Source organism: Manacus vitellinus, unplaced genomic scaffold (assembly GCF_001715985.3).
Source record: "Manacus vitellinus isolate BGI_N305 unplaced genomic scaffold, ASM171598v3 scaffold_69_pilon, whole genome shotgun sequence".
Lineage (NCBI taxonomy): Eukaryota > Metazoa > Chordata > Aves > Passeriformes > Pipridae > Manacus > Manacus vitellinus.
In genome coordinates, this window is record NW_021940749.1 from 2,143,176 (window position 1) to 2,155,106 (window position 11,931).

Below are 11,931 nucleotides of genomic sequence, written 5' to 3' on the forward strand. Positions count from 1 at the left end.
TTTGATTTAAGAGTTATTCTTATAAAATAGTCTTAAACAGTTAATACTTTGGGTTTGGTTTTGCAGAGGGGAGGAAAATGTAGCAAGCATATGCTGGAGTGAAGCCAATTAATTCAGCGACGAAGACAAAACATGATCAGGGATATAAATTTTTAATATTAGCATTTTCTGTTTGCTTTCAGGTGATAACATCTTTTCTGAACAATATGGGGCTTTATGCGCTTTTTTGGCCTCGACTCAGGACAACAGTGGAAACTCAAGAGTAGATATCTGTCCACATGGTTGGCCGAAAACTCAGCTTTGTGATGTAAGTGCTGTCATGCTGTCGGTTCTGGGAACATGCAGGTCATCAATACCTGAGAGAACTAAGCAGTTGGCCAATTCAGTAATTCATTCAGTCTTGCTTTTATAAGCAAAGCCTTTCATGGGACTCCAAAATCAATCCATGGACATCAAAGAGTCTCCGGACCACAGACTGGAAAATAGTGGTTCAGCTGTTGCATTGCACCAGTTAATTTCAAAATAACTTGTATTCCTAAATCCCGTGGCAACGTTTTGATAAATTTATTGATGACCTAAATACGGGTGCAGAGCCCTATCTTTTATTACGTATTTCTAATGTTTCCTAGTTTTTCTAACCATGCTTTCTTGCAGCTGTGGCTCTTTGAACTGCTCTTCATCATGTGCAATATCCTGCTTGTGTCAGTGTTTCTGTGGCTCATTAAAAGACACACATTTGAAATGAAAACTCTCTCGAGCATTTAAAAATCATCATCCGGTAGTATATTGAAAAGGATTCCTTGGGATTTACAAGAAGCACTTGTTAAAATATGTCAGCTACTCATCCTGTAATTTATAAACAGATAATCCTCATCAACAAGAGAGATGGAAATGCTTCCTAAAGCAATTTTGGTGCCTTTGTAATAGATCAGATTTGTGCAATATGGTACATAATTCAAGAGAATATTTGAAGAGTAAAGCCATAGATCCTCTTAAATGACTCTTTCTTCTTCATAATTCTGGCTTGAAGACTACTATCTGTCTCATATCCTACTATATTGATATTCAGAATACATTAAAATACTTTCTAAAGTTTTTTTTTTTCCAAACAGCAACTTGCTGCTCTAAATCTATTTGCTCAGCCTTCATAGTTGATCATGGAAAACAGTTTTGGTTTTAGTATTTTTTTTTTCCCGAAAGACTTATCTCTTAGTACTCCCCAGCCTTTCTTTTTGTTTGCATGAGGTTTAAATAAAAAATAAATTATTAGCAGCTGTTACTACCTCTTAATGCTGGATCCAGAATCTCATACCAAGAGATTAGAAAAGTAATATCCAGAAATTTAAATGTTCTGGATTAATTGTGTAGCTTCTTTTGTATATTCAGCTACTTAAATAGCACAATCTTTCATTCACCATTAAAAAAAAAAATCAACATTTGGGTTGAGTTATTCCACTGAAGGGCAATAACAATGTTAATTCATTGGAACTTTATTGATAGACAGTCCTGGTGTGAAGTGTTTGAAAGGAGGCAGCACTTTTGCAGGAGCTGAAGTCAGAAGACTTTCAGAGATTCCTAAGGAGGTGATGCATCCTTTTCAAGCACAGTTCTGATGATTATCCCTTCAAGCAGGAAAAGAGAGGGGGTTGTAATAGAATGAAAATGGCATTGGGGATCAATGTGAAGAAATATCAAAGTCAGAATACAGGGCCTTCTAAGGAGGCCAAAACTTTTTATTAGTATGTGAATTTTTTACAAACAGGATGGAATATCTCTGAGGAGAGTTGAAATCACTTTTGTCACCTATATTAATTTGCCCCTGTGTCCTGTAAATCATTTCATGCCACAAATAATTGATCAGAGAGAACAATTCAGGCTGTGATTTAAAGGGAATTAACTCTTAATTAAGTTGGCTTACTCTGGATTTTCATCTTTAGGGAGAACGGGCTGCTAAGCATTCCCAATGCCAACACTTAGTTTAATATCAGGAAAATGCTTCATGAGAGATTAAGGAACTCTTCATATTAAGGACATGGGACTGAAGTGCCCAAATTCAAGACTCCTGGCAGTGTATAGGGGTCTGGTGTCATCTACTGAGTGAGCTTCAGATTATCCTGAGAAGTGAGGCAAAATGGGAAGCTCAGAATCCTGTGTTTGCAAGGGAAGCAGGCAGTTAATCCAGAAATCTTTACATGATGATCTTCCCTCTGCTGCATTTCTTTGATATGACTTTACCAGGAATTTCCAGTAAGAATAATACAGTCCCTTCTTTGTCACCTAATTGTAGCATCTTATGGGTATTAGGTGTAAGAATGCTGATCTTCTTCCTGAATATTTCTAGAACTGTATATATTGTTTCAAAAGCTCTCCTTCCTCACATCTGTGGTCTTTCTCTTCTATGCCAATTGTTATTTATACTGTCCTGCTTCTGAGTTATTTACTTGCAGATGGAGAAGTGTTTTCACAGTTTGGAACATTAGTTGAGGCAATCAGTATGAGAGGAAACTCCATTATTTATTTCTAGGGACTGCATCGTTAACAATAGTCATTCTGTATACAGAGAGTAGGTGCTGAAAAAAATATTTAAGTAGTTAACATGCATTTAAAAAACTATTTGAATTGTTAGTTAAAATATTTTGTCTGAGTTACCTACATTGTAACAGACCATTATGAGGAAGCTATTTGAATATTTTAAGGTTTTTCAGAAGCCTAAATGTTGAGATGGCTTCCAAGTAGGTTCTTCAAAAATGTGTTGGTGTTTAACTTCCACTCCTTGGAACTCTGCCTCTTAATTTCTTGTTGATACAAAAACTGAGCTTTGCTTGCAAATTGTTAAAATCAAATCAATTCATAAGTTGAGGTGTTTGTAAGCCAAAAGCAATGCTTCACTTTTTAAAATAAGGGGGTCTTTTTTCCCTGAAAAGCAACTTAAAAAAAAAAATTGAGTTCACTGGTGTTTACTCTTCATAAATGGAATGAATATCATAATGAACTTCAAGGAGCACTGTGTTTCAGAATGCTGAAGTGTAGACTGTTCTTTTTTGGGCTCTGAAGAGATGGGACCAATTTGTTAGTGATTTTGAAAAATCTGTCGAGCACCAATTAGAAATAACTTCAAGTGGGGCAGAAGGAGAGCGGAGATGTGTGTTGTGGCAACATTTGTCACTGGATTCCTGTATCATTGGTGGGTTGATACCATTTTATTTATATGTTGTCTTGTGAGGTCTCTTTCCAAAACTGAGTCTCTGCTTCTACCAGTGGAACAAGTTACAATCAATTGCCTTTGTGTGTGTGTTGGGAAGATCACTGGGATGCTGTTCCTTCTCCAGAACAAGAAACACTGTTCCTACCTGATGACTTGATCTATTTTAGAATGTTACTTGATTAATTGCTTAAAGTGCTCACAGAAGTCAGGAAATGAAACCCTGTGGTCAGCACTACTGATTTTATTGCAGTGGCTGTGAAGTCATGTAATTAGATGAATTTCTGCTGCTATGTTTGCAGCCCTTGCAGCTACAGAGAAAAGGCAGGAGATGTGATTCAGAAGACTGAGGGGAGCAGAAAGCATCAGGAAGACTCAAAATACACACCCCCCTCATGACTTTAGGATGGTCTTACTGGTTTTTAGGGTCTAGCTTGCAGTTTGTCAGTCTGAGGGCAGGCAGCATTGCTGAAGATACAAAACCAAATCTGGCTATTTTTAAAGATTAGTTGGTCACAAGGCAGGAAAAAAAAAGAAGAAAATTAAGAGAAGGAAAAAAAATGGGGGAGAAAAGTAGAGAAGCCCCTGCCCTTGAAAATAAGAGAGTGAACTGTGCTATTTTTTTGTGCTGTTCTTTTGGCAAGGATGTTGTCCTCTTGACTGACAAAGTTCTTGTGTTTCCCTTGGAGTGTATCTGTTCATTAGTGTCTCCAGACAGAGGTAGTTTAGCTTTTAATTAAAATACAATTTTCAGGTGTTTTAGTGTGTTAATGAGACAGCAAAAATGAATTCATTGAAAGAGGAACAGATATCTAGGCCTTACAGCAGTGAAAGTTAGAGCCTCATTAGTAGCTAATTATGCAGAACATAGTATATAAATAGAGCTGTTATGGCATTAAAAACAGCCTCAGTGCATTACCTAATGACATAAAATGTTTACAGTCTGTTCTGAGTATGGTATAATGTCTTCCTGAAGTAATTAATGGCATATTTAACAGTGACACAACTGGAATCACAATTGCTTTGCAGGTACAAGTCGAGGGCAAGGGAAAGCATAAAAGTCTTTGAGGAACAGATTATTTGCTTGCTAATAAATATCAGAGTATGAGAAGGTGCAGGAGGAACACATGATTTATGCAGGAGGTGGGATAATGTCTCTTTCTGATAAGGACAGAGTACACTGGCCTTTATTTTCAGGTTTTGCAAAAGTGAGAAGGGAGACGCCAGAGGTCCAAACTGATGCTTCCAAAAAGGGCTGGTTCCCTAAGAGGACCAAGGCCCATCTTCTGATAACTGAAAGGTGGAAAGCATTTTGGAAATCTCGCCTTTTCAGTATAAAAATGGCAGATAATACATACCAGGTGAAAAAGGAGGCTTTTGTTTCACTGTAAGGGCCCACATAATCAGACAGACACACTCAAAATAATGCTTTAATACCAAGTTAAATGACGTTTTTAATAAACTAAAGCATACATGTGATTTTTTTGCTCTGCCTAACAAGGACTGCTTATGTAGCTTAACAATTCTCTTAATACTGCACTAAGGGAAACATCCTGGCCTGGCACATCAGAGGTGAGACGAGGAGATGTTTATGCAAATAGGAAAGGCCTGTAAAATTAACTGTGCATTAGTCATGATGATTCCAATTACTGTTGTATCGACGAGCAACCAGAGAGCCACAGAATCAATTAATTGTTTAAAAACACAGAAAGCTATTTCCTGGCTCAGTTTGTTCAGCAGTCAAGAAATGCAGAGGGGTTTTTTTCTGGGAAATTATTTTGGTATGATGACCGAGTTAGAGTCTGATGAATGTTTAGCTGGGGGAAGGTGAATTGAAATGATTTTGCTATCAGTTCAGTGATTTCTTTTTGAATTGTGATGCTCAGTGAAAACCTCCTTCTGCTGTGCTTCCCTGTCAGCACTGTGTGTGTTAATGGCCTTATCAGCTCTAGTGGGAGAGGAGTTAAGGACCTGCAAGTTTGTGCTAAGGCAGGTAGGAAAAAAAGCTACTTATTAACTGTGGTGGGATTCTTTTAGTTCATTAATGAAAATAATAATAAGGAGGTCTAGTTGGGCCAGTGCTGAAGGCCTGAGAAATCTGTTACATTACAGTGGATGCAAGTAAATAAATGTCAGTGCCAGCATTGCTGAGATCCACCAATTTGCCTGATTCCTAATTGGCAAAGGAAAGACCTCTGTGTGTGTGCACACACTTGCATTAATCATTTTTGCTGATCACTGAGGCTGATTGTTTTCATTACTGCGGTTAGTGTGAATTTATCAGATTTGCTTTGGTAAAAAAAAAAATTAAATTTCTCTGTGGTTATTCTTTGATAGAAAACTGTGAGCCTTGTCACCAGCCCAGCTCAGAGTCACCAGCTCACACCCACAGAAACCAAGGGCCCATGTCCACAGAGTTGTCCAAAAAGGAACACTTTCCTGGAATTTCAAGTTTGCATTTCATATCTATAAGCAGGAGGGCAAGCAAGTAACTCAGAAACTTTCCACATTAGTAGTATTTCTTACAGTCTTACAGATGGTTTTTTATCTTAGAACTCTGGGATCTTATTTGTACCTGTATAAACAAGGTTTGGAAGATGTTATTACAAAAGGAGCTATTAAATTAGGGGAATAGAAAATGCAGAGGAATTTAAGAAATGGATATGATTTTGGATGATTTTTAGGTCATTAACGGGCTGTGTAACACAATAATCAGGAAAGAAGAATTAAAATTACCTGTTTGGTGGAAAAAGCAGATGAGAGAGGGAACTTAATGTATTTAAAATAGGATATAAGGTATAAGTGTGCCTAGTGGACAATTTTTCAGCAAGGAATAGATAATCCTGTATGGACTCATACAGGCCAAGTGGAAACTAAAAGTAGTTCCAAGGGGCCCAGGGGTCCCTCTGTTACTAAAATATCCATAATCCCTATGAAAATCTGTGTGCAGAACCTCTTCTTAGATAATAAAATACAGCTTCAAAGCAAAGCAACACAAGATTTCACATTAGATCTCATCAGAGGGACATGTGAAAACAGATGTTCTGTGCCTAAATCAATCCTCAGAATATTAATTAGTTCATTCTCCTTTTAGTTTTTTTTTCTTTTATCTTATTCTTTAGTTGTTTCCTTTATCTTACAAGTTTTCTCTACTGGTACCACTGTTTTCACTTTGTACTTTTTCTTTTCTATTTTTTTTTACTATCATCTAGCAACTAGATTTTAATAGAGCCCAGGCATATGGTCCATGAAGGTGTACAGTGCTATGACATAAAAATTCAGCAGAAGAAAGGGATGGTATATGTTCTTTTCTTTGTTTATTTTTTCCCTACCAGTTAAGAGAAGTATCCTCACAAATCCTAATCATGCAGGGGGGGAAAAGAACATTTTATTATTAGATTTCATAGTCCTGGGTTACTTTACAGAACCTGAGAATCCCTCTGAAGGCTTTAGATTTGTATTACCAAATAGGTATAGTTAAACTACTTTACAGCTGTTTAAATGTGATGCTTTAGAAACCTTTTAATATCAATATCTGCCAAGGTTTTGATATTTTTCTGCTTTCACTGTAAAATAAATAATCTGTATAATATTGTGGTTATGAATGTAAATGGCTTCATGTATCAGATCAATGATGGAATCAGTTAGTGGAAAAAAGCCCTGGTAGATTAATCTTGGTTGTAACATTTATGGATCAGAATGGTTTGAGAGACTGTAATGTAGTGGGGCAAATCTTGCCTTTATTTTCATAGCTACTTTTTAATTGAAAATCCTACCTAAGTTGTAATTCAAAGGCTTGTTTTTATTCCTTTATTCATTCATATGTTTACTAAGAAAAACATGCCTCTGTTATATGGCTATGAAAAGTATTGAACTAATTCCTTCCCACCCCAGCAAAAAATGACACACAAAGATTGAGATTTCTTGCCACTGTCTCAGTTACCCACTGGAGTAGTGGCTGGTATTTTCATTCCTTAAATGTCTGCTTCCTTTGGAAGTGTTGCTAAACATTGCTAGTAATTGCCTGAAGACACAAAACACTGTGGAAAATAAACATTCATTTAAATTTGCATTATTTCATGGAGTTCACCTTCTGAAACATCCCAGTCCTCTCCCAGCTGGTTCTTCCTGTACCCAGACTCTTCCAGGTCTGCCCTAATCAATTTATTCTCCTTCTCTGTTCTCTTTTCTGTTTTGACAACTGTGTGCCCATAGCCTGATGGAGGAGAACTGAAGTAGAGAAAGCTCAGGCAGACATGGAAAATAAAATTATGTTGCTGATGGATGGACAGAACTGAATTCAGTTATCATCAGGAGTAGCCACAATTAATTTATAACTTCTGTTTTGTTAGTGATACAAACAAACCTGCTCTTGGCTCACAACCACAGCCCCGAGCAAGTGTTCCTTAGCTATTGATGGTTCAATTGGTTGGAGTGTCTGTTGTACGTGTGTGAAAGGTTTCTGCTGCTTTTCTCTTTGCTTATGAATTGATTTGGTGCAACAGCTGTTATATGAAATCTGCTGATGTCTTTTCTAGGTGGGCTTTTAGTTCTTAAATTTGTGTCTTCCCCTCTTCCCTTTTTTTCCCCCCTGTTACTTTGCTGTTAAATCCATGAAAAAATTTCTCTTCGTGGTGGCTCAGGGACACCAGCAGAGCTGTGACAGTTCCATATCTCACCTGCCTTTGGTTTGTTTTCTGTACAGCTCTGAGTGAGTCACTTCAGACAGACGAGCGTTTTTTACACACTTTGACAGTAATGCAGAGCTGAATTGCTCCTTTGAGGTGAGGGTTATCACAGGAGTCAGATGTGTCCCAGCTTCCTGCACTAAGTGGAAGGTGATCTGTAGCAGTGTATAAATGCAGTCCAGTTCATGTGCTTTCTGACTAGAATTGAGTTAGGATTGTCAGCATCCTCTTCATCTCCACTCTCCCTGGAGGAATTGCACAAAAAAATAGTGCAGTGGGAGACTGACATAAAAACAAGTGCCCATGTTGTCACCACAGTTAGATGTGAGTAGATCCCATCAACTCTATGTCCAGAATGGAGGACAATGCAGAATTTAAAGTGGAAGGGCAAGAAGAGAATAATTAAGAGGTCACCTACTTTTAGTAAAAAGATGCCCAACTAGAATAAAGCGAACTATTAAAAAAAAAAAAAAAAAGAAAACATACGTAAGTACATTACTAAACTTCTCAGAGTTTCTTCATCTTGTAAATATTCCCTACACTTTCCCTCTTCAGCAGAGAAAATTCTGGAAAACAAAGTGCCTGATGCCCTGAATGACAGTGCTGCTAAACCACGGTGACAGCCTGGCTCGTGCAAGCAAGAAGTGAAGGGGGCAAAACTGCCCCCTTCAGAAAACATTTCTGTTTTCTCTGAGGAGATTGATGATGCCACCTGAAATATCAAAGATTAAAGCAATAATTCTGTAGAGGGTTTATACAGTGTAACAATGTAAACCAAAGGAGCTAAGTTATTCCAGCACTGTGACTTTTCCTGCTGGGCACCCTGCAGGAGGGCAAGGCTTGTCAAAGGCTCCCAAGCACTGCAGCCTGCACGTGTTGGCCACTTGGAAAATGCTTTTATACTCCAAACCAGCACCTTCCATCCCCTGTACAGCGAGCTGTGGCAAACATAGGAGAGACTTTGTGACATACATAGAAGAGACTTCATCTGCTTTATGAGCCATATAAAACTGTGATTAAATGTACTGTCCCCTAAATGGGAGCAGCACCAGGATTTCAGCTAAAGAGTAATAGGATTAATCTCAAGAACATAAAACGTGATACTTTAGTGAAATGTGAGTCCTTCCTCTCAAATAATTGCAACAGGTGTTCAGCTTTTCCTTGTTTCCATCATATCTGCTTAGGCCACTCTGGCAAACACTTGATTTATTCCTGTATATATATACAATATATTAGTATATTTATTTTTGCTGGTTGAGTCACCTGTAAATAAACTGGCATGTCATACTTTCCAGTAAGCATAGCACTGACTCCAACATTTTGTCAGCATTCTTGACTTTTATAAGCAAAAAGAGCAATGGGAAAAAGCCCTACAAAAACTGCAGCAGTGAGGTAGAAAGCTCTGAGACAAAATAGAACTTAATTTCCTATTAAATCTACCTGGATGTTTCAATTATTAATTGCCATCTATAATTATTTAATTCTTGGGTGCCCCAGGAGCACGATAAATGAGAGTATGATTGATAAATGGGTTTTTGAGAGAAATTAGATGGAGCTGATTTCTTACTTCATTTTCAGCAGCATATGTCTGGGGAAATTCCATGAATTCAAAGAAGACTTTGACCCACTGAGGGAATGGGAATCAGCTCAGAGAATTTAGAAAAATCCAAAGATTTTGCATAAATAGATACTTCATAGTTGGTATGACTAAGCTAAAGAGACCAATGCCTTGCTTAGTAAAAGAATCATGTTTTATGGGGTATAGATTCCAGTTGCAATAAATACACCTCTTTTTTTTTTTTAAACATAAAACAGAGTGCTACTTATGCAGTCATTATTAGAATTAAATCCATTATGATACAGCCAATAGTGTATTTCCTGCAGTGATATGTTATCTGAAATAGTTGGTTTTGTCTGTATTAAAAATTCTGTCCCTTTTTAGGGGAAAATTGTTCTCGCAGTCCTCCCTTTTTCTTCTTCTAAAATTGTGAGTCAGTAATAGTATTGATAGTATTTAATGATGCCGTCAACTGCTGCTGTTTCACTTAGAAATAAGGCTTGAAGTAATTAATTTTAATGTGTACTATGAACCTCTTTGTTTAGCTGTATCCAGGTTGTCCCCAAATATGTCTAAGTTTCATTTAACAAGGAATTATAAACGAAGAGTTATGTTCACTCCTGCTGTTGAGCCAGTAAATTTATTCAAAAGAAACAAATATGTGTATGACAAGTTGGGCAACAAAAGCATTAACAGGCATTAATCCTAAGCCAGCTTTTTCTCCTTCATTTAAGATCAGATTTATTGGGTCTGTCTTGTTTTCAGGGTGGTTTCCATTAGTATGGAATGCAGGTTACATGACAGAGCCCTCCCTCCAGGATTTGTGTTTCTGTTGTAGGCATTGCTTCCTTCACGCCCGCGTTTATTGTGTTAAATTATATTTTATGTGCCTGTAATAACACAGAATGTGGGCTATAATGTGACCCTTCTTTCTGTATTACAGCACATCAAACACCACTGTCTGCACAGAATGCACAAACACAGTAGATTGGCATTTATTTCAGCGTGGATTTGTGGAACTTGGGGATACGTTCTTTGGAACAGTGTTGCTGAGATGCTGTGATCTGGTATGGGCTAGGATGTCATAAAGCTTTATCACAGAAGGGGTATTGATTTATCCTTTAGATTTGTGCTTAATATACACATGCAGATCCATTTTGGAGGCTGTAAGGTAGTTTGAGCAGAGAAGGCAAAAGGCCACAGTCAGGTCAAGGCAGCGCTTCAAATCAAACCAGACTGGATATTCTTCATCAAATATGGTGTGTGCTCACACTTCTTAAACTTGGGACAGAAATTCTCTTGTTATTTGTAAGATTTATAGAGATATTCTACATAAAAAATAGAATTGCAGCCAAACTCAGGACAGCAAACTTGAGAAAGCAAAGCTGGTAGCTCCCATTCATAGGTAACTCACTGTATTTCAGAGGATGCACATACTCCTCTTATCCATGTAGGGAAGGAAAAATAAAAGTTGATGTTCGCTTCAGAACAATGCTAGATCTTTAAATTTGTTCCCAGCCATGAATCACATCTGCTGCAGTGTTCCCTGCAGCATTGCAGAGAAGGGACTGCAGAAATACTCTGTGGCTGTTGGAAGAGGTTGCTAAAGCAAACAACAGTATAACCACTGGGATCAATTTTTACAATGCACAGGGATATTCAATAAGTCATTAACAAGATTAATGAACTCTAATAAAAAATGCAAGCTCCTATGTCACATTTTACTCAGCTCACTGTAGCTTAAAATTGCATTTTATGATTTTATTAGACATATTACTTAATTTTTCTCAAACTGGTTTTTTTATTTAGGTTAAAACATATTAAATAGATTTTTTTTTTCCACAGAGAAATAGTTTTGTTTTTTTTTTAGAAAAGACTTTATATAGTAAAATACCTTTATAACATAAAGAGATGTGTGATCAATAGAGTCAGTCTTAAATTGTAGCCCATGAGAAGATGTCACTCTAAAAGGACATCCATAGAAACATAGCTCAGTGTGCTCCAGTATGGAGCACACTAGCTTTCCACTGAAGGCAAACCTGTGTGATAAGACCTTCAGTACAAGTTGTCTGGGTGATGTTATATGACATGGAGAAGTATATTTGTTTCTCTTGGTAACAGCTATGAGATTCTAAATTAATGAATGAGAAGTGACTCACCAGGAATCAATAACAGAATACCAGAAGCAAGTTCTTCTTTGCCAGTGACTAAGAGTGAAAAAGGCTAAATAACCATCCTCTTGCATTTGTTTTCTCTCTGACCTTATTACTTCTCATCTGATCCATTTTTGGGCGTGTTTTATCTGGTCTAAATAATTCAAGCTTTGTGCAGCATCTGAGAAGCTGCCTGTCTTTCATGTCCTGCTGCTTAGTGCTCTTCCACAGCAAAATTTCTCCTAAGGATTTATTGTAGCCCTACTCCTTTGTAGTATGATGTCTCTGAAGACTATCGTTCTTTCAAAAAACCCCAAAAAACTCAGGAAG